Genomic DNA, 25,248 nt, shown 5'->3' with positions numbered 1-25,248 from the left:
GAACAGTGGAAGTTAAAGCAAGATCTGGAAGACCAAGAAAATATCAGACAGAACAGTTCGCAGGATTGTGAGTATGAAGTTCAAAACCCACGTTTGACTGCACAATCCCTCCAGAAAGATCTGGCAGACACTGGTGTTGTGGTACACTATTCCACTATAAAGAGATACTTGTACAAATATGGTCTTCATGGAAGAGTCATCAGAAGAAAATCTCTTCTACGTCCTCATCACAAAAATCAGCGTTTGAACTTTGCAAATGAACATATAGACAAGCCTGATGCATTTTGGAAACAAGTTCTGTGGACCGATGAGGTTAAAATTTAACTTTTTGGCCGGAATGAGCAAAGGTACGTTTGGAGAAGAAGGGCAACAGAATTTAATGAAAAGAACCTCTGTCCAACTGTTAAACATGGGGGTGGATCAATCATGCTTTGGGGTCGTATTGCAGCCAGTGGCAAAGAGAACATCTCACAAGTAGAAGGAAAAATGGATTCAATAAAATAGCAGCCAGCTTGAATGCTTGGCTCCCGCCACTGCGGGTTACACACACATCGTCAGGATTCATCCTAGATAGACGCCAGAACTGTTGCGTTTGGGTCCCGTTATCTATATGCTGTGTAGAGTACTAGTGCATGACATCAAAAACGCTCTTCTCAGGGGTCGCTACTGTATCAGCTACCCCTGATGTTATTTACTATATGTAATGACTGTACTTCTTTATGCCTGTCAGCCCCTGATGAGGTCACATGTAACAATGTGCTGAAAGGCATTGGGCAGAGCTAGTAGTTCTATTTAATAATTTTAATACCAGCATACAATCTAATTAGGCTTTTGCATCTGTGGGGCAATCTCTACACATGCAATTTTAACAGCCTTGTTTGTGTCTATCCTTAGTTACAGGGCTGACATTTTTGCCCTGTCACTATCTATACATCACTTTGTTCAATCAGTGTGTTTTAATCTATACATTAAAAGCTATGTTTTAACTAGCACCTCAATATTTTCTCCCCCTACTATTTTCTTTATGCTCTTTGGGAGTTGTTTAAATTAGGGAGTGGACACTAGTATTAGTCCACAATACTAGTATCTTCAATAAAATTTCAGCAAATTTTGGATGCTAACTTGATGCCATCTGTGAAAAAGCTGAAGTTAAAGAGAGGATGGCTTCAACATATGGATAATGATCCTAAACACACCTCGAAATCCATGGGGGATTACATGAAGAGGCATAAACTGAAGGTTTTGCCATGGCCTTCACACTCTCCTGACCTCAACATAAATGAAAATCTTTGGATAGACCTTAAAAGCGCAGTGTGTGACCGGCAGCCCAGAAATCTCAAAGAACTGGAAGACTTTTTTAAGGAAGAATGGGCAAAGATACCTCAAACAAGAATTGAAAGAATCTTGGCTGGCTACAAAAAGCCTTTACAAGCTGTGATACTTGCCAAAGGGGGCAGTACAAGATATTAACTCTGCATGGTGCCCAAACTTTTTCAGACACCATTTTTTCTGTTATTTTGAAAGTGTAAATGATGGAAATAAAATCTAACTTTTGTTGACATATTATAAGAATGTCTAATCTGTAATTTGATGCCTTTTGGAGATTTTCCATCTTTCCTTGGCTTCTTTACGCACATCAATACAAGTTTTTAACTGGGGTGCCCAAACTTTTGATCCCCACTGTAAGCTATATAAGTGATAATTGCAAATTAAAATTAAACATGCAATTCAGTCCAAGACCAAACCTATTCACACACACACACACACACACACACATATATATATATATATATATATATATATATATATATATACAGTAGAATCTCCCAATAGCGGACACTCACAGGGAATAAAAAAGTGTCCGTTATTGAGAGATGTCCCCTATTGGGAAAAAGGCTCAAAAATCTTTCTAAATGACCGAATACTGTACTGCACTCAGTCAAGAGTGTAATTACCTGTAAAACATGATAAAAAGCAATATTACAGTTGAATCTCAAAGTGCCATATAATTACCCTTTATTCCTCGTATCATTTAATCTCCCCCCCCCACACCCTTTACACCCTCTGCCACCTTCTACCTTGTGCCAAATTATCATCCCATTACCCCTGTGCCACATAATTTACCCTTGATCCCCCTGTGGCATTTCATTCCCCCTTTATTTCCCTCTGTGTAAATTCATCTCCCCTCATTATGAAGTGGCACAGGGGGATAAACAGGGAATTGCATGGCACAGGGGTAGAAAAGGGGGGGGGAGGGTTGATTTGGCATAGAGGAAATAAAGTGGCATGAGGGGGATCAGGGAAGAAGAGGGGTGAATGATGTGGCTGGCGGAAGTACAGAAGCAGGAGACCACTGTTTAAACGGCAGTCTTCTGCTTCTGTGCTGGGGCTTCTGCAGAGGGGTGCATTGGGGGCCTGGGCCTCCAGGTCCCTTACTGGGGTATTGGTTGTACCCCCTGACGACGGCCCAGTGTACAAGGTAGGGCCAGCATATAAGCCTGATTGGGAGTGATTTGTCCCATAATAGGAGTGTTTTGTCTCCTACTGTCTCCTATTGGGTGTGTTTTGTCCTCTTTCGAGTGTGTCCGCATCTGCTATTGGGAAAGATCCCTATTCGGAAGCTGAAAATACATTAAGTCTTATGGGACTCTGCCAGGGAATTTAAAACTGTCCCCTATTGGGAGGTGTCCGCTAAGGGAGATTTTACTGTATATATATATATATATATATATATATATATATATATATATACATATATATATATGTATATATATATATATATATATATATATATATATACAGTAAAATCTCCCTTAGCGGACACCTCCCAATAGGGGACAGTTTTTAATTCCCTAGCAGAGTCCCATAAGACTTAATGTATTTTCAGCTTCCGAATAGGGAACTTTCCCAATAGCAGATGCGGACACACTCGAATATATATATATACCGTATTTATCGGCGTATAACACGCACTTTTTAGGCTAAAATTTTTAGACTAAAGTCTATGTGCATGTTATACGCCGATACACCCCCAGGGAAGGCAGGGGGAGAGAGGCCATCGCTGCCGGCTTCTCTCCCCCTGCCTTTTCTGGGGTCTAGAGCCCTGCTGCCGGCCCTTCTCTCCCCCTGGCTATCGGCGCCGCTGCCCGTTCTGTCCCCCTGACTATCGGTGCCGGCGCCCCATTGCCGGCGCCGATAGCCAGGGGGAGAGAAGGGGAAGCGGCACCCATTGCCAGCGCCGCTGCCCCGTTGCCTCCCCCCATCCCCGGTGGCATAATTACCTGTTGCCGGGGTCGGGTCCGCGCTGTTTCAGGCCTCCGGCGTGCGTCCCCTGCGTCGTTGCTATGCGCTGTACGGCGCGGCGTATGACGTCAGTGCGCCGCGCCGTGCAGTGCATAGCAACGACGCGGGGGACGCACGCTGGAGGCCTGAAGCAGCACGGACCCGACCCCGGCAACAGGTAATTATGCCACCGGGGATGGGGGGAGGCAACGGGGCAGCGGCGCTGGCAATGGGTGCCGCTGCCCCTTCTCTCCCCCTGGCTATCGGCGCCAGCAATGGGGCGCCAGCACCGATAGTCAGGGGGACAGAACGGGCAGCGGCACCGATAGCCAGGGGGAGAGAAGGGCCGGCAGCAGGGCTCTAGACCCCAGGAAAGGCAGGGGGAGAGAAGCGGGCAGTGACGGCCTCTCTCCTCCTGCCTTTCCTGGGGGCGTATCGGGGTATACACGCGCACACACGCACCCTCATTTTACCATGAATATTTGGGTAAAAAACTTTTTTTACCCAAATATCCTTGGTAAAATGAGGGTGCGTGTTATAGGCCGGTGAGTGGTATACCCCGATAAATACGATAAATACGGTGTATATGTATATATATATTCTTGTTTCTTGAATTCAATCTGTAAATTACAAGAAATGAACTAACCTTGCCTGTGGCCCTGCATGTCTCATGACCAGCAGAACGTGTCATGTTTGGAAAAAAGTAGCATATACCAGTTTACAATGCTGCCTCTAGTTAAACACGCCTGACTTGTAATTTTTTTGCTCTTTACAGTCATATGATTGAGGTTATTCTTTCCTAATCTGCACTCAAGAGCAAAGAATAATGCAGTCTATCTACTGTATGTAATTGCATAAGTACATTCTGTCATTGTGCCCACTGAAAAATGACAGTGATGTCAGACAATACATATTTAGTGATGATGTTGGCAGTATTCGTAGGATTTTTTCTTAAGTGCCCAAGCAACAGATGTGGAAAGTATTTTTTAATTCAAAAGATAGCACATGATTATCAAAACATTCAAAACAATGCATCAGTCGGAGGGTGGACATACATAAGTGCATCATGTGGAACTACACAAGGGCCCTGCAGAGAAGAGATCTATTTCTTAAATATAATAGCACTCACTACAGTCTATTAGTCTAAACACAGGAACTATGCTAATGAATCCCATCTATGACTCACATTTACTGTTAAATAGGCAGTCTAAGGGCAAACCAAATGGACCTATGATCCTAGTCCAGTTAGGTACTTTCTAGAGAACCTTGAAGAAGGTGCTCCCTTACTAGTACCTCACTCCAATCAAATTAGCCATTATAAAATAAAGGGTACTAACATGGTTCCCAGTCACATACGGACCTATTGCTGTCAGTGTCCACGCTTGCAATAAACTGCACAAGAGACATTTTTATGTGTCTGTGTTTTTAGTGAAAGGGAATCTGTCACCAGTGTCAACTGCACTAGCCTGTTGGCACAGGCTGGTAGTGCAGGTGAAACTGATGGTAATCATACTTACCTATCCCCAATCCGTGGCCCCGTTCACCTGTTATCTTCCTTATTTGGGCAACAGGCTTAGTGCACGAGCAGAGCTCAAGGAACATGCTGCAGTGACTTTTGCGTTGTCCTGGAGTGCTGCCTTTGCACCAAGCCTGCCAACCAAAAAAGGAAGTCATTAGTGTCACCCGCACTACCAGCCTGTACCAACAGATTAATAATCCCTGCCAGTAGGTTGGCAGTTCTCCCCATTAGGCAGGTAGTCCCACAATTATTCTGTAATCGCCCCCCCCCCCCCCCCCCCCCAGTTGTAAGGAGGTAGTCCTCCACAGAAGGTCTAATAAGTAAGTAGCTAGTCTCCTCAGTAGGAAGGTAGTTCTTCCCATTAGGCAGGTAGTTCCAAATTAGGCTGGTAAACAGCCAACCCTCTTTCCTGTGAACGAAGGTAGCCACCATCTGTTAAAATATTTTTTTAAAACATACTTACCTCTCCTCTCCTGCGAAGATGGGTTGCCAGGCTTCCTCCTTTTTCCCTTTTGTCATTGACAGCAGTGACGAATGGCATCACTGCTTGAGTTTTTAAAAATGTCATATATTTTGGTAGCTTTATGTGATCCATGTTAACTTAAAGGGGTACTCCGGTGCTTAGACATCTTATCCCCTATCCAAAGGAATGGGGATAAGATGCCTGATCGCGGGGGGCCCACCGCTGGGGACCCCGTGATCTTGCACGCCGCACCCCGTTTAAAATAAGTCCCCGGAGCGCGTTCGCTCCGGGTCTGATTACTGTCGATCACAGGGCCGGAGCGTTGTGACGTCAAGGCTCCACCCCCTCAATGCATGGGAGGGGGCGTGACAGTAATCAGACCTGGAGCAAAGACGCTCCAGGGACTGATTTTAAACAGGGTGCGGCGTGCAAGATCACAGGGGTCCCCAGCGGCAGGACCCCCACGATCAGGCATCTTCTCCCCTATCCTTTGGATAGGGGATAAGATGTCTAAGCGCCGGAGTACCCCTTTAAGCAATATTTACTAAAGACCATTAGCATGAAACAAAATCACACATAAACTACACTGTTGGCGATGAGAGGCCACAAGTGAATAATAAACTAACTTTTGTGCCTATATTAAGCCCAAGTGTTCAGACTGCAATCTTGTAGTCTGAATGTGACATTTAAAGGGGTTGTCCAGGAATAAAAAATGTTTTAATGAACACATTGCTGGGAGAGGTTACAAAAAAAGGTAACCTATACTCACCTCTCCCAGCTTCCTTCAGCTGCAATGTTGATGTGCCTGGTCCTTGGTTCTCACAGCTACTTCTTTCCTTTTTTCTGTTGATGTGTTGTCTTGGCAGGTACTTTCACGATAATAAAAAATGAAGAAGGAAGAAGCAGTGAGGACAGGAGCATCAACTTGCCAGCTGGGATAGGTGAGTAAAACTAAAAAAGATCATATACTATGTATTCTGCAAAGGAAGGTATACTAATCTACAGCTGCCATGACAGTGCTCCCAGTTCCAGGTTCCTTTGGCTACTTCTTGGTTCTTGATGACATGTTGTCCAGGAACTGCCCGCTCATCCAGTCACTGACTGAGGCAGAATACCACTGTGGTCAGTGATTGCCTGAGAAGAGCAGTTCTTGTGGAGAAGACATGTCATTCATGAGGAACAAGGAAATAACCTAAAAAATCAAGGACTTGGTAGGTGAGTATAACCTCTTTTTACTATACCAGGCATCTCCTCAAAGTGTTGTTTTTTGTTTAGCTAAACTTTAGCCATGTTTTGGGCCCAGTGACCCTTAATCATGGCTAAAGTTTAGCTAAACAAGGTATGTATAAAAAGATTCCCAATAGTCAAAAACTGGAAAAACATAATGTGTGCTGCAATGTTACGACAATTAAAATTCAAATACAATTACAAGAACACGTTTCAAGTACATAGAAATCATACATTACTGATGCTGAAAAAAGTTACTACCATTGCTTGATGTATATGAAATCATGAGGTCAAACTTTACATGATAAGCATATAAATCTCACGAAAAGACAACAACATGTCATTCAGATAAACATATTTTATATTACATATTTTATATTACATGACCTTATAAAGCTCCTCCATGGCCTGAAAAGTATCCTAATTGATTTATCAGCAAAAAATGTGCCCAAGCTAGTTAAAAAGACAAAAAAAAATGTGGTCAAAGACTAAAGCAGAACACGTACAGCTGGAAAGCAAATCATAAAGCTTATCCTGAATTCAATAATTTAATAACTAGCCATATTTTTTTTTTTAACTCATTGGGGTAAGGAGCTTTTTTGCAAGGTCCCCTTCCTTCAAAGGTAGTGTAATACATTGTATAACCTGGGCATAAATACCATATAACAGTATGATGGACTGTAGAAAAGTAATAAAACAGTGCAAATATTTTACGTGATGTGCTGGTGATAACCAAGAGATGTCATCTAATGAGGACTTTCAGATCACAGCTTGTGCATCCAACATAATGTAACCCACACTGTCTGCAGATAATTCAATACACAACAAAGAATGCGCTGAAGTCCATATGCTGCTTGATGTTGTTATTTTTGCCTGCTCTAAGTGACGTCAATAAACTGGTAGGAGAATATCGTTACAGTAGGCACTTTTATTGTGTCTACTAGGGATGAGTGAATCGAATCTGATGAATCCAAATTTGTTACGAATTTCAGGGAAAATTAGATTCACAACAAATGCGAATATCGCTGCAATTCTATTGCGTGAATCGCTTCATTAAACTCCATTTAGTGTGGTCCAGGCTCCAGAGTGTCTAAAATGGCAGATGCACATGTGAGGACATGGGGCAAGGAATCCTGGGAAGGCGGGAACAAAGGTAGGCAGGATGACCCTGAATCACATGCAGCATGGAGCCTATCAGCAGCCAGTCACCCCTGTGATGTCACAGCCCTATATAATCGGCAGCCATGTTGCGGCCAGTCACTTCAGCCTAGGACAGATAGCGCTGTGTGATTCCACTCCTAGTCAAGTCAGCATTCTGTTGGAAAGAGCAGTGCGTGTTTCACAGAAAAGCATTCTTACTGCAGAGATTCACCTCCCAGTCACTGTCTACAGTGTTCAAATGCAGAGAGGGACAGAGAGCAGAGTGTTGCACAGAAAAGCAACGATTCACCTCAAGCACCAATCCAGCCTAGAAGTACTGATAGGGAAGGGAGTGAGATTGAGAGAGAAAGTGCAATTTTAGGTGTAGTACACAGTGACTGTGTGCTGCAGCACTGGTGTGTACTTCTGGTGTTGTGCACAAATACTTTTTTTAGGCGTACTGTAACGCATTTTTGTCCCCTCATTAGTGCATACCACACACGTACATCTAAGTGGTGTACTATGTTGTTCCTGCTAAAGTCTCAAGGGCCTAGATACTGTAAAAGGTAAGCAAAAGTAATCACCGGCTGGTGTTGTGCACAAATACTGTTTTTAAGCGTACTGTAGCACATTTTTCTCCCCTCATAAGTGCATACCACAAACATAAATCTAAGTGGTGTACTATTTTGTACCTGTTAAAGTCTCAAGGGCCTAGATACTGTTAAAGGCCAGGCAAAAGTACTCACTGGCTGGTGTTGTACACAAATACTTTTTTAAGCGTACTGTAGCGCATTTTTCTCCCCTCATAAGTGCATACCACAGACATAAATCTAAGTGGTGTACTATTTTGTACCTGTTAAAGTCTCAAAGGCCTAGATACTGTGAAAGGCCAAGCAAAAGTACTCACCGGCTGGTGTTGTACATTAATACTTTTTTAATACTTTTTTAAGCGTACTGTAGCATATTGTACTCCTCTCATATACGCACATATTGTACTCCTCTCAAGTACGTTAGGCAGAGAAGTGCCAGGACGTGCACCGAGGAGTGGCAGAGGCCTAAATTCATCAGGCAGAAGTCACAGAAGACTAGGGTTGAGTGGCAGCAGTAGTCGCAGCGACAGGGGCCTGAGCTCCCGGTATCAGCTAGCGGTCGTGTCTCAATCCACAACCCATCTGCCGTCATCGATTTGTTAACACGGTCATCCACTTCATCACAAGTGACATCTGACACCCTCAGTCAACAGTTGGTTAGTTCCTCAGACACAACCCTCGGTTGGCATGGACTAGGAGCAGTCCCTGTCCTCCCATTGCCTCTGTCCTATGGTGTTACCTCCCCCACAGAAGTATCTTATGCTGTCGGTTCAGCTCCACTATTTAGTGAGGATGATGTAGAGGACAGTCAGCAGCTACTGCCCTGCCAAGGAGTGAAGGAGAAATCCGCCGTTTCCTATCCTAGGCAGGCAAATAGTGATGAGGAGAGTGGCGTGAGAGTTGGTGTTGCGAGCATTCAGGCTCCTGTAGCAGACACTATTGAGGAACCTGAGGAGGACATCAGTGATGTGCAGACACAACTTGATGATGATGATGAAGCCGACCGCACTTGGGAGCTGGGTGCAAAAGGGGCTTCATCATCATCAGGAGCAGAGGGTTGCAGGTTGCCCGTGAGGCAGCAGCTGAGCCAGCAAGGTGTAGCATGGTTGGCAGTCAGCATGGTAGTAGAAGTGGAAAGTCTGGAGCCAAACGTGCCCGAGGGAGACTACCTGCTTCGCGGCAGCCTGTCTTTCCGATATGTAGTGAAACAGGGGTTCCTGGAGTCAGCGGCAGTAGCAGTCAATCAGTGCGGACTGTTGGTGAGAAAATAAGCTACTTGGCAGTATGGCAGTTTTTCATCAAGCATCCGGAGGAGGTTAACCTAGCCACATGTGTCAGCAGAAGGTTTAGCATGGCCAGGGTCTCAATGTTGGCACCATGGCCCTGCGTCAACATATGCAACAGGACCATAAAGCGGCCTGGGAGAACCGTTGCTCCGATGTGGTGGTCCAGCCTGCTGCATCACCCAGTGGCACGCCGCTCCCTGTTTCAGCCAGCCAAGGCTCCCACTCATCTTATGTTGCTCCAGATGCTCCTGCTCCTCCTACTTGGAGTCTGTCATTCCGCCAGCAATCCATCGGCGAAGCCATGTCAAGAGACAACAGTATGCGTCCACTCATCCAACGGCGCAGAAGCTGAATGTGCTCCTGTCTTAGTTGCTGGTGCTGCAGTCCCTCCCTTTTCAAGTGGTGGACTCTGCACCTTTCAGAGAACTGATGGCTTGTGCCGAGCCGAGGTGGAGAGTGCCAAGCCCTCATTTCTTTGCAAAGAAGGCAGTACCAGCCCGGCACAATTTTGTGGAACAGAAGGTGGTCCAGTCCTTGAGCCTGTCAGTGTGTACCAAAGTTCACAGCAGCACTGACGTCTGGAGCTGTAACTAAGGTCAGGGACAATACATGTCCTTTAAAGCCCACTGGGTGAATGTGGTTCCTGCACAGCCACAACAACAGCAACTTGGACAGGTCATGCAGCTTCTGCCTCCACGCTCTCAGGCTGTTGGTCTTGTGACAGTAGGTGACTCCGCCCCCTGCAGGGCACGCTGGTGTCACATTGTTCTTTACATGGTTTGCCTTGGCAAATTGAGTCACCCAGGGGAGGAACTGCTAAAAGTCATTCATCAAGAAATCGAATCAAGGCTTACTCCACGAAAACTGGAAATGGGAACCATGGTGACCGACAATGGGACGAACATCTTGTCTGTACTGCGACAAGGAAGCCATAGACATGCGCCCTGTATGGCACACATGTTCAATCTGGTTGTCAAGGGGTTCCTGAAGTGTTCCTCCCCCATCTGCAGGACATACTAACAATGGGAAGGAAACTCTGCATGAACTTCAGCCACTCGTACACCACATAGCACACCCTCCTTGAGCTGCATTCCCCAACATAGTCTGATTTGCAAAGTTTCCACACGTTGGAATTCCACCCTCCATATGCATATCCTCAATACTTACTTGTGCATACTAACACTTTTACAAAAGAGACTGTTTTTTTCTTCCTACCTGCCTCGGCGACTATTCTGATCCTTCCACCCACCCAATGCCACACATCTGATGCCAAGTTCTCCTTTTTCACCCACTTTCGTCACCGGGTACTAGTATTGCCACCCACCGCACCACTCGGTCACCGGGTCAATTTCAGGACTTCTGATGCTGCTGCCACTTCCTGGCTGTCTCATTCTGCCACCATATGTTCTCCTCATGCTGATGCCCGCTCCAAGCTGTCTCATACTGCCACCATATTTTCTCCTCATGCTGCCGCTACCTCCACTCTGTGTCATTCAGCCACTATATGGTCTCCTCATCTTCTGCCACCTCCAGGATGTGTCATTCAGCCACTATATGGTCTCCTCATGCTGCCACCACCTCCATGCTGTGTTATTCAGCCACTATATGGTCTGCTCATGCTGCTGCAAACTCCAGGCTGTGTCATTCAGCCAATATGTTCTGCCGCCACCTCGAGGCTGTGTCATTCAGTCACTTTATGCTGCCACCAACTCCAGGCTGTGTCATTCAGCCATTATGTGGTCTCCTCATGCTGCCGCCAACTCCAGGCTATGTCATTCAGACCCTATATGCTGCCGCCACCTCCACGCTGTGTCATTCAGCCACTATATGGTCTCATCATGCTGCTGTGACATTACCTACAAATCTGACTCGCTGGTTGATAACTCAGGAATAACCTCAATCATGATGCAGCAAAGGTAAATGCACTCATTGACAAAAAAAATCTGCAAGTAGTACCCTGTAGGGCCACCAATAACCTGGATACTGGATAAGATACACACGGTTTGGCATGGAGGCATACAGGTTCCGTATGGCATCCTGCATCGCATTAGCTCATAGATGTTGCAGCTGGGCCTACAGACCATGCTCACACATTGTCACATAAATGCTCAATTAGCGATAAATCTGGCAACTGCACAGGCCAAGGAAGTGTTTCAGTCTGGCAGAGACATTTCTGTAAAACCCTTGGTGTGTGTGAACATTATCCTGCTCTAAATTGCCATTCGTAATCCATGCCATAAAAAGTGGCTGACCTGTCATTGTCCCTCGCATCACTCCTAGGAATGATTGACTTTTGTATGTGATGGCTTCCCAGATCCTTTCACCAGCAGTTAGGACAGTGTGTTGCCCCACAGCAAAGGCAGGATTAAAGCACTCCCCACATGGTTTCCAAACTGGAACCTGTTGGCATCGGATCCCAAGTAGAACCTGGATTTGTCGCTAAAGATGATTTGGTCCAAGTCAGACTTTATTTTCAGACACTAGAGGATATGTAGGCATGCTGGCTAAAGGAAGGAAAGGGCTGTAGACATGGTGAGAAGTCTAAGAAGTTTTTTTAAGATGGCGGTGCAAAGGAAGACTTTTGGTTTGTCTGACTGCTTTCATCTTCCCCTGTGCAACACAGGGTGATGTCTGGTGGTTCTTCCTCGTTGCATGCAGAGAAAAGTGTTGGAGCCAAGTGCTGGTGGGCAGTTTTGCACTGCTGGAACACGCAGAAAAGTCCTAGGAAAAAGTTCACCCCGATGTGCCACTCAAGCAGCACCTCATAACAAATTGCAATCTTGACACATTTCTTTAGCCTGTGTAAGTGTAATGACTAATTCAGAATAAAATATGTTTTCTGGTTTTCAAGTTCTAAGTCCAAAATTACTGAAACTACTGATAAGGATCAGGTTAGTTCATTGTGGTGCAAGGTGCAGAATGTAAACTTCACTTTACTCCCCAGCAGTGGCTTGTGTGCTCAACACATGGAAAGACACATCCAAGAAATTCTTCCTGATGTGGCAGGCAGGCTGCACTAACCTGACCATAGGTCAACAAAGAAACCAGCGTAATTCAGAGAGGCCCATGTTCAGCATACTCCTCTCTTACAAAGATGAGCGTGTAGAGCAATATCCTTAGAGCGTGAACAGGAACATGAACAGGAATAGTCACTTTCTTGTAGACCTAGGCAGAGCAAGGCAGACTGACAACATTCAGGGCTCCAGGATCAAATAAAGCAAAGGGCTCCTGCAAGACTACGCCCCTGATTACACCTTTGCCCCATCCCTAATTACCCCAAATTTGTCCTCATGCCCCACCCCTACACAAAAAAGTGTGTGTATATATATATATATATATATATATTTGTGTCCAGGGCTTCACACTCGTGCTCTTAATTACAGCAATACATATGTACCTGTATGAAAAAACATTACACTAAACCTAACGGTCAGATTTGCGCCCAATGACAGCCTTTAGTGGGCAAAAAGTGAACCTGGTAGGAATAAGAGGGTTTATAATCATGAACCAACACCACAAACCCTAACACGAACCCCAATTTTTAGCCTCTGATACAGACTGAAAATAAAGAATCTGAGAACTAGCTAGCCTAGTAATTGATGCCTGGTACCGAAGCGCAGTGGTAGACTTTCTTATTCTGTAATAATCAAGTCGGCATTGACAACAAGTTCAAAGTGACATACAAGCAGATAAATGCCTCTTTAACATACTTGCTTATGACATTGTGGTAAGAGGCAAACCAATAGATACCTGTCAGGCATAAAATGAAACTATCCAGTCCCTACTGTTAGGCGGCAAAAATAAACTGTTAGAAAGTGACACACAACACGCTACCTGACCGACCTTGTTGATGATAACCTTGTGGCGCCATGTCTCCTGTAAGTCAAACTACCCTTAAATAAGCAACTTGCCTGACTAAACCATACCTTCAACTGACAAGCTACCCACTCAAAATGATGTTAGGGGTGACGTCCCGCTGTGATTTACCGATCCCTTCATGAACATCATGCCTGTAGACATGACTGGTCTTATCGCAACCAACATACCTATAGACGTGTGTTGTGGTTCGTGGCTTTGGGGTAAGCCATGTCCTCAGGGGTTAACAAAGTGTCTGCAAATCATTTGGTGGGTGTAGACCCAAAATGTCCGACCAAACCATGTGGTCAGTGAATACACTATTACAAAACCCAGGTAAATTAGACACTTTAAGCAGAATTAGTGGAGCCTAAATGAATTCATAAGCACCCAAAGCCAACCTATTAATATGAGGAATTCTGGCAGAGTTATATCCTAACAGTTAACAAACAATATTGACAATCACTCAGAATGTAGCGAAAGATAATAATGTTTAATAATTAATGGCTATAAAGGCATATCAAGGCTATCCAAGGGATTTCATCTAGACAAATATAAAATGCACAGAAATGATACAGTTTTATACTCAGCATTCCAGGATCTTAGATGAAAAATGTAGATGGAAGTTTCAGCTGTTCTGGCAGATGGATCGGCATTTGTTGACCCATGAGGCCTACATCTTGGAAAATGTTCCAGCCACAACCAGAGTTGGAAAAGGAAAAAGACCCCCATCAATGACCAGCAAAGTCTTTTATCTAAAAGAAGCCCCTCCCAGATTCTACACCCTCCAGGTTATTCCCTGCCCATAAAACACCTTGTAGAAGCAGTCAGGCAGGTCTATAACAAAAGACAAGATGTTACATTGAAATTAACCCTTCTTGTGGTGAAAAGGTGGCATTTAACTCTGTGAAGCTTATGGGCATAAAAACACAAATATAGCAAATAAAATGTTTGTCATATTCATATCCATAACAACGTGACAGTTCTGTACGTGAACCATCGTGTCTGTAGACTAAACAGATTTTGCGTATCATCATGCCTATGGATGTGCCAGGTCTTACTTAACCCTCCTGGTTATGGACGTGAGGCTCTTTTTAGTTTTTTCATTCTTTGCAACCACCTGTGTCATGAAATTATTTCTGAGAGACGTGTCCGTGACAATAACTTTGCAGTGTATCCTCCTGCAGGCGTGGCAGATATGAAGGTTGTACCACCAACTATGTGTTGTGATGTTGTTGCTCTGAATACATGTCATTAGCAACCACTGCGCAGCGTATCCCACTGCAGATGTGACAGGAATAACAGGTATACAACCGCCTATGTGATGTTGTTACTCTGAAGATATTTCAGATAACAACAACTGGGCATTGCATCCCCCTGCAGACATGGCAGGTATGAAGGGTATACAACCGCCTATGAAGCGTGATGTTGTTGCTCTGAAAACCGTGTCAGTAACAATAACCTATGTGGTGCTTCCCCCTGCAGACGTGGCAGCCATAAAGGGTAAACAACCACCTCTGTGACATAAAGTTATTGCTCTGAAGATATGTCAGTAACTATATCCTACATGGTGCAGACGTGGCGCAGCGTATCCCACTGCAGATGTGACAGGTATAAAAGGTATACAACCGTCTATGTGATGTGATGTTGTTGCTCTGAAGATATGTCAGATAACAACAACTAGGCATTGCATCCCCCTGCAGACATGGCAGGTATGAAGGGTATACAACCGCTTGTGAGTCGAAATGTTATTGCTCTGAAAAACGTGCCAGTAACAATAACCTATGTGGTGCCTCCCCCTGCAGATGTGGCAGGCATAATGGGTAAACAACCACCTATGTGTCAAAATGTTATTGCTCTGAAAAAATGTGTCAGTAACAATTACCAGTGTGGTGCCTCCCTCTGCAGACGTGGCAAGCATAATGGGTAAACAACCACCTATGTGTCGAAAGGTTATTGCTCTTAAAATGTGTCAGTAACAAAAACCTCTGTGGTGCCTCCCCTTGCAGACGTGGCAGGCATAATGGGTAAACAACCACCTATGTGTCGAAACGTTATTGCTCTAAAAAACGTGTCAGTAACAATAACCTGTGTGGTGCCTCCCCCTGCAGACGTGGCAGGCATAACGGGTAAACAACCACCTATGTGTCGAAAATGTTATTGCTCTGAAAAAAATGTGTCAGTAACAATATCCTACATGGTGCCTCCCCATGCAGATGTGGCAGACATAACGGTTAAACAACCACCTATGTGTCGAACTGTTATTGCTCTGAAAAATGTGTCAGTAACAATAACTTGCGTGGTGCCTCCCCCTGCAGACGTGGCAGATATAATGGCTAAACCACTATCTGTATGTTGTGATGTTGTTGCTCTGAAGGTGTATCGGTAACAACAACTATTAGTGCATCCCTCTGCAGATGTGGCAGTTGACGGGTATACCACCACCTATGTATTGTGATGTTGTTGCTCAGAAGAAACGTAACAGTAACCACAACTGCGCAGTGTATCCTCCTGCAGACAAGGCAGGTATGAAGGGTATAATACTGCCTATGTGTCGTGATGTTGTTGCTCTGAAAAATGTGAGTAACAACAGCAGCGTACTGCAAGCTCCCTGCAGACGTGGCAGGTATGTTTGGAGAACCGCTTATGTGTCATGATGATATTTGTAGGAGACTTGTCTGTGACAATAACATGGTGTGTGTCCTTGGACACAATAATTAAAAGTTAGAGGCCGACTGTCAGATGTCAACGTACAGTGCTAATGTGTGATTGTGATACTGACTTAGTGAATACCATGTGGTGCAACTACTACCGTTACCTGTATGACCTATCAGCTGCAGGAACTAAAGGCAGTTTTATCATGACGTGACGTGTGCGCTTGATACGAACTGTACCATGTGAGGTAACTAACGTGCGTAGTGAGCTGATCCAATCCTAGCAATGAGTGAGACTGACTTGGTGGCGTACATGACACAATTAGAATTGCTGGGACATGCAGACTCCGCTGTAAAGTATTTGAAATCCGGAACTTCAGCTGGACTAACAGACATGTAGAGAGACTGGAAACCAAACATCAAACACATGCGAGGGGTGACTGCTATGATAGTGTGAGTGTACTATTGAATGTATCGAAAAAATTAAACTATGCAGAGTATGACTGTAAATTCTAGCATCAACATTTGTGTACGACCTTTCTATGCACCGTACGTGGTCATGGACGTACAACTGATATGAAAGCTAATAACCTGTGTACAGTAAAGGCTGCGAATGACTTCACAGTGTAAAACAATGAAAATTGCTAATGAAACTTTACAGCATAGTATTGTAAATCTTAAGGATGTATGCCCGGAGAGAATGCTATGCAGTTATGTGCCATGAATACTATGAGCCTATAACATAGTATGAATGCTTTGAGCGTATGTACCGTATAACGCTGTGTACGTGTGTACCAAGATGCGTGAAAGTACTGTATAAGCTATGACCAAATGTACAGTGATACTATAGCGTGTGCCTAATGTGACTACGAGCGTATAAGCCGTATGCAATTAGAATATGTAATTGTAAATTCTGAGAATGTATACCGAGCATAGATGCCGATACTGTGCATAGTAATACTATGAGCGTGTATGAGCGTCCGGACAGCACAAACACCATAGGCACAGGAACACAGGATGCCACAAATGCACCCGCAGCACCAATGCTATGGGCATGTGAACATAGCTAAGAGTGCATTTGCAGCACCAAAACCGCCATGGATACATGTGCCACATAAATACTAAGAACGTGTGAACAAAGAGCGTATGAGCCATGTAAATGCCAAGAACTTGTGGATGGTGTAAGTGCCATGATCGTGGGAACAGGAAAAGGTCAGAAACGAATGACCAGAAAAAGCCATGAGTGATGACCATGTGGAAGCTATGAACATATGACAGTGTAAATGCCATGAGTATAAGGACAGTATAAATGCCATGAGCGTAAGGACCATAACCCCACAAACGTATGAATCTGTGTGATACTATAAGCGTGTGAACCGTCTAAACCCTGAGCATGTCACCGAAATAAAAGCCATGAGCGTGTGCACAATATGACTGCCATGAGCGTATGAACCTTATAAATGCCATGGGCATTATAAAATACCATTAGCGAATTAACAATCTGCCAACCTTGAGCATATGTTATGAATATCAAGAAATGTGTGAGGCATGTGGCTGCCAAGAATGATAACACCGTATGGAAGGGACGTTCAAAAATGTAAATGCTAAGGACATTATGAACAGCATGAATGACATGAGTTTGTGGATTGTACGAACTGTGCGCGTATGGGAGTACAAATACCATGAGGTGAAACAGAATGAATGAGATTGAAAAGTATGAAAGCTATGAAGGTATGGCGTATAGAACCAATAAGCGTGAACTGTAGAAATACTATGAGCGTACGGGCAGTGCACCATGCGCGTATGATAAATAAAGGCCATGAGCGTACGGACGATAAGCAAGTCATGAAGATGTGAAGATGCCCTACTCGTGTGAACAGTATAAAAAGTGCGTGTATAAGACCAGTATAGAGCCAAGAGCGTATGAATAGTATGGATGCCATGATCGTACAAACAATAAAAATGATTAGCACATACTGTGCAGTATGAATACTATGAGTGTACGTGCAAGGTAAAGCTGTGAACATTATGAGTGTACGTGTGGAGTAATACCATGAGCGTGTGTGCAGCGAAAGCATTGTGGGTGTGCATGCAGTGAGACTCTTATGAGCCTGCATGCATATGCTGAATGCGTGGGTGCCGTGTACTATGCTAAGAACGTGCGTGCAGTACAAGTGCTATGGGCATGCGTGATTTTTTTTCTTCTTGGAAGCACAGCCACAATACTATGAAATGAAAGCACAGTGAAAATGCACCATATAAGCTATGAATAAATGTACGCAATAAATGCTATGAGTGGATCCAAAGAAAAAGCTGAGAGCGAAACACAGTATGCTTGGTTTCAATGAACCATATGAAAGCTGTGAGTGAAGCAAGGTGTGACGCGATGAGTGAATGCATGTTATGAATATGGTGATCAAATGCACAGTATAAATGCATGGTATAATGTAATGAATTAATGCACTTGTGTGAATGCATGGTATAACTGCTTCAAATGAACATACAGTATAAATGCACTGTTAAATGAAAGCATGGTATGACACAACGGGTGAGTGCAAAGTAGGAGTGGGAACAATTATAAATACTTTTAAGGTTATAAGAATGTGGCAGAGACTTTCTTGATACAGCAAGTGGAGATAGAACTTCATCCTGATAAAGGGAAGTTGTCTTAAGCCAATCGCAAGCTTGTATTCTGAACCGCTGCAGTCCTCGGGACCAGAGCCCTCAGTGGAACTCTGGTTGCTAGTGATGCGTCGCTAGGGCTCCCGGACACGTGGTTACCAAGAACCAATGGGATTACAGGAGAGTGTAAGTGATTCCACTGAAACGGAGCACATAGAGAGTAGACACAGTTTAGTGTGTCTGCAGCGCTTCAGCTATTATAACTACATCAGGAGATAGATAGTATGCAGTTAGTGACAACTCTTACAAGACATTTCTATACATTTCTGTACCTTAAACCCGCCAGAGACTTGAACACATCGGACGGCGCGCAGCCAGTCATCCCGCGAAAGCAGCCAGTGGGGCTCTACGAGACATCAGACCGCCCTACCCGCAGTATGCTCCGGACAGCGTGGCTCCAGGTGAAAGTGGTGGGAGATACAAATCCTAGTCCCTACCAAACCATCCGCAAAACGTCACTTACACCCCTCCCATAGGAGCAGGGGCGTTATATACCCCTGCCCCTACCCACAACTACTTGATGCCCCGCCTGGACGTGTGGGGGGTGGAGATACTCCCGCCCCTCACACAAATACAGCCATAAATAGGCTTTAAACAAATAAATATACACATACGTCAGTAGCGTGGGGTGTATTCCACTGCGCATGTACATGTAAACAATAGTCACATGGCTGGTGACGTGGGCGGCATCCCGCGATACCCGGTCAGCTAACTGAGAATCCCGTCCCACTCACGTCATGTCCTCATGATCGCGAGTCCGAACAGGAGATCCAGGCCGGCCCGATCACTTGACCTGTCCACATCACCAATGTAAACAAACAAACTAGCAAGTAAAGCATAAGATCATGGCAGGACATCAGGAGTAAAGGACACGGGCACCAATGGACATCCATCTCAATTAAATAACCCAAAATAAGACCTTCCCTGTGATATATAATCACCCCAAGGAAGGAAAGGAAAAAAGTGTGTTTAAAAACTATATATAGAAAATGCATATAAAAAATACATATATACAACTACATACACATATATATATATATATATATATATATATATACATATATACAAAACTATATATATGTATAAAAAAGAGTTCCCTAGAGAATCAACCCCTGATGGATTCCCTAACCAGAAACATTCCCCTCGAAAATTGTTAAATCAATTATCACCCTAAACAAAATAATTAACATAAAATAATTAAACATAAAATAAAATAAATAAAAAATATAAATAAAAAATAATAACAAAATGAATAATAAATGAATAAAGAATAAAATATCAAATAAAAAGTAAAAAATAAATAATAAATAAAAAATAATTAAAATATATATATATTTTTAAAAGATCCTGTCTCACCCTTTGCACGGTGCAGACATGGCCTGTATATGTGGAGAGAGTTCTACCCCAATAATATCAGGGGACCCTGGAACACTCTCCTCATTCTCATGGTAGGAGAGGATCCACGTCACAGGGGAGGTTACTGTGGCCGTCAAGCTGAACCAGTCTCGACCGGTCTCAGACCCCCCTCACCCCAAATTCCATGGGGGCGCCCGCCCTTTCGGTGGCGCTTTACTCCATACGTAGCCAAAGAAAGGTCATACATTATAAAATAAAATAAACAAAAGTTGAAAATAAATAAAGACCAAATAATATGAAAACCAAAATAATTGCCGAGGGGGATATCTCTGAGGGGATAATTTACCTCAAAGGGGGAGCTCTCTCCAAAGAACTACCTAAAGTGTGAGATACTAAACCCTTTATATAATTAAGATGTCCACAAGTGCGCCGTCAATCATCTCAATGTACGCCATGAAATCTTACTGCAGAAATTTTTTTTGTTATTGTTTTATTTTATTAAACAACTGGAGCTATTTTCAAAAATGATTATATGATGAATGTAGTCAAGGCCACAGAGCTGGTGGTGCATCCATCTCTCACAAGTTGTTCCAATATATAGATCTATAAAGAAAAAGAAAATTAATATTAAAATCAGTCAAATGTTATATAAATATACTGTATGTATCTAATACTGCCAAGGAAGAAAAGTAGGAGAGTATTCAAGGGGGTCAAATTGGGGGATCCATACCCTAAAGCTATCTTTATGTTAAAGTGAAATCCACATTTAGTCCGTGTGGACGTAATGTTTTTAGTTCGTGTATCCACCATAGTTCACGTCTTTTCAATAGAGCCAGACGATCCCCTCCTCTAGGTGGGACCAAAATCTGGTCTATTGCCATAAATTTAATATCTTTTTCCGAATGTTTAAAATCCACACAATGTTTAGAAACAGGTAGATCTAATTTGCCCTTTCTAATGCTATACCTGTGATTGTTCAGTCTGGTTTTTAGGCTCCATGTGGTCTGACCCACATAAAGCTTTTTACATGGGCATATAAGCACATACACCACCCATGTCGAGTCACATGTTAAATGATGTTTTAAATTGTACACTTGTGATGTTTGTGGGTGTACAAATTGACTGCCTCTCACCATTGAGGGGCAGTTGACACATGAGAGACACGGATAAGATCCGAATCTCCGAGGCGTCAAAAATGTCTGTCCCATCACTATATCAGATTTGGTTTCTGTATGTACCAATTTATCTTTGATGTTTTTACTTCTCCTGTAAGACATTAATGGTTTCACTTCAAATTCTCTAATAGTGGGAAAACTAGCTTTCAAAATTGACCAATGTTTATTCAAAATCTTGGAGATGGCATATATATGAAACGCTTTAAAATAGGTGAGATATTTTTCCATGACCAATGATACCAGTATACAAAGAGAAAATATACACCACCACACTATCACTGGATAATACTATATATGGGGGCAATGTGAGGGGCAATACTTATATGGGGGCAATGTGATGGGGCATTATAATCTATGGGTGTAATGTAAGGAGGCATTATTATATATGGGGTCAATGTGAGGGGGCATTATTATTATTGGGGAAGTGTACGGGGACATTATTATATATGGGGGCAATGTGAGGGGTCATTGCTATATATGAGGGCAATGCACAGTGGCATTATATTATACGTGGGCAATGTGAGGGGGCATTATAATGTATCAGAGCAATGTATTGGGGCATTAGAATGTATGAGGCCAATGTTGGGGCCTAATACTCTACAGGACACAGAAGGGACTACTATATGGGGCAGTGTAATACATATAGGGGTTTTGTATAGAGTTGAGGACTTTGCTGTAGCGAGAATCCTAAATTGTTTGTCTGGCAGGTTCAGTGAAGACGAGTTGTGATCGGGAGAAATCTTCATGATGACTAAGGACAGATGGAGAAGAAAGAGAAAAGTTAATGACTCAGATCAGAGAAGTCCCTGTGAGTATGTAACTACAATGACTTTTATGGTCCGCAGCACCTGTGTGCAGCTCAAATGTACCTCTATATAGGGGTTATTGATCTTTTGTATAGTGGTTTTTATCTCTCGCTGTCAATCAAGTAGACCCCGTGGTACAGACTTCTTAACCAATAGGTATAAATGGCCTCCCCAGGACAGAGGAAGATCCTCCCCCCCCCCCCCCCACCGTGACAGTACTGTGCAAATTCCCCTGCAGATGGTGCTATGCAGTACCCATCTACAGGAAAATTACCAGTGACCACACAGATATAATGGATGTGTGACCTCTACCAGTATGTTAACAACAGTCATATATTTTGGCTTTGTTAGACGATATTGGCCTCCTGGTCTCATTTATCGTGAGATCTGGCTGTAATCTTTAGATTGGTTTGGAACTTTCTCATTATCAGCCTTTTGTTATTGTAGAAATGGGAATATGCTGGAATCGATGTCATCATAGTCCAAGTTACACAATTTAATGTTTTAAAGCTCATCCCTGAATGAAGCAGTTTACACTTCATATATAGTGTTGACTTGTCAGAGACAAGATGGAGTCTTACATGTTGAACTTAGCCCAATATGTCTGACAAATCCCCCCTTCCATTCCAGTGAGTCAACAGGAAGCTGACTCGTCTGAAATGTAAGTAAGAGGGCTAAGTACTCCAACTCATTTCAGTTTGGAGAACTTAAATTTTACTTATAATAAATAGACCACAACACAATGGGGGAGATTTATCAATACCTGTGCAAAGGAAAAGTTGCCCAGTTACCCATAGCAACCAATCAGATCCCTTCTTTCATTTTGCAGAGGCCTTGTTAAAAATGAAAGAAGCAAGCTGATTGGTTGCTGTCACGATGCCGGCTGGCAGGTAGTGGATCCTCTGTGCCAGAGAGGGATTGGCGTGGACCGTGCTAGAGGATCGGTTCTAAGTCACTACTGGTTTTCACCAGAGCCCGCCGCAAAGCGGGATGGTCTTGCTGCGGCGGTAGTGACCAGGTCGTATCCCCTAGCAACGGCTCAACCTCTCTGGCTGCTGAAGATAGGCGCGGTACAAGGGAGTAGACAGAAGCAAGGTCGGACGTAGCAGAAGGTCGGGGCAGGCAGCAAGGATCGTAGTCAGGGGCAACGGCAGGAGGTCTGGAACACAGGCTAGGAACACACAAGGAAACGCTTTCACTGGCACTAAGGCAACAAGATCCGGCGAGGGAGTGAAGGGGAAGTGAGGTGATATAGGGAAGTGCACAGGTGTAAACACTAATTGGAACCACTGCGCCAATCAGCGGCGCAGTGGCCCTTTAAATCGCAAAGACCCGGCGCGCGCGCGCCCTAGGGAGCGGGGCCGCGCGCGCCGGGACAGAACTGACGGAGAGCGAGTCAGGTACGGGAGCCGGGGTGCGCATCGCGAGCGGGCGCTACCCGCATCGCGAATCGCATCCCGGCCAGAGGCGGTATCGCAGCGCCCCGGGTCCGTGGAACCGACCGGAGCGCTGCGGTGAGAGGAGTGTAGCGAGCGCTCCGGGGAGGAGCGGGGACCCGGAGCGCTCGGCGTAACAGTACCCCCCCCCTTGGGTCTCCCCCTCTTCTTGGAGCCTGAGAACCTGAGGACCAGACTTTTGTCCAGGATATTGTCCTCAGGTTCCCAGGACCTCTCTTCTGGACCACAACCCTCCCAATCCACTAAAAAGAAGGTTTTCCCTCTGACCTTTTTAGATGCTAAAATTTCTTTAACGGAGAAGATGTCCGAGGAGCCGGAGACAGGAGTGGGGGGAACAGATTTGGGAGAGAAACGGTTAATGATAAGTGGTTTAAGAAGAGAAACATGAAAGGCATTAGGAATACGAAGAGAAGGAGGAAGAAGAAGTTTGTAAGAGACAGGATTAATCTGGCGCAAAATCTTGAAAGGACCAAGATAGCGTGGTCCCAACTTATAGCTAGGGACACGGAAGCGGACATATTTGGCGGAGAGCCATACCTTGTCTCCAGGGGAAAAAATGGGAGGAGCTCTTCTTTTCTTATCCGCGAATCTCTTCATGCGTGAAGAAGCCTGTAAGAGAGAATTTTGGGTCTCTCTCCATATGATGGAAAGATCACGAGAAATTTCATCCACAGCGGGCAGACCAGAGGGCAAGGGGGTAGGGAGGGGGGGAAGAGGGTGACGGCCGTACACCACGAAAAACGGGGATTTGGAGGAAGATTCAGAGATTCTGAAATTATACGAGAATTCGGCCCAAGGTAGAAGATCTGCCCAGTCATCCTGGCGGGAGGAAACAAAATGTCGTAAATAGTCACCCAAGATCTGGTTAATTCTTTCTACTTGTCCATTGGATTGAGGATGGTATGCAGAAGAAAAATTTAATTTAATCTTGAGTTGTTTACAGAGAGCCCTCCAGAATTTAGACACAAATTGGACGCCTCTATCCGAGACGATCTGCGTAGGCAACCCGTGAAGACGAAAAATGTGTACAAAAAATTGTTTAGCCAACTGAGGCGCTGAAGGAAGGCCAGGAAGAGGGATGAAATGTGCCATTTTGGAGAATCGATCAACGACCACCCAAATAACAGTGTTGCCATGGGATGGGGGTAAGTCAGTAATAAAATCCATACCAATCAGAGACCAAGGTTGTTCGGGAACAGGCAGAGGAAGAAGAAAACCAGCGGGCTTCTGGCGAGGAGTCTTATCCCGGGCACAGATAGTGCAGGCTCGCACAAAGTCCACCACATCAGTCTCTAGAGTCGGCCACCAATAGAAGCGAGAGATGAGTTGCACAGATTTCTTGATGCCCGCATGACCTGCGAGATGGGAGGAGTGACCCCATTTGAGGATTCCGAGGCGTTGGCGTGGAGAAACAAAGGTCTTTCCTGGAGGAGTTTGCCTGATGGAGGCTGGAGAAGTGGAAATCAGGCAGTCAGGAGGAATGATGTGTTGAGGAGAGAGTTCAATTTCAGAAGCATCTGAGGAACGAGAGAGAGCATCGGCCCTAATGTTCTTATCAGCAGGCCGAAAGTGAATTTCAAAATTAAATCGGGCAAAGAACAGAGACCACCTGGCCTGACGAGGATTCAGCCGTTGGGCAGACTCGAGGTATGAGAGGTTCTTGTGATCGGTGTAAATAATAACTGGAAATCTTGATCCCTCCAGCAGATGCCTCCATTCCTCAAGTGCTAATTTAATGGCTAGAAGCTCTCGATCC

This window comes from Hyla sarda, chromosome 1, assembly GCF_029499605.1.
Source record: "Hyla sarda isolate aHylSar1 chromosome 1, aHylSar1.hap1, whole genome shotgun sequence".
NCBI classification, from domain to species: Eukaryota; Metazoa; Chordata; class Amphibia; order Anura; family Hylidae; genus Hyla; species Hyla sarda.
The sequence above is the reverse complement of the archived record's forward strand: the minus strand, read 5'-3'. Positions refer to the sequence as shown.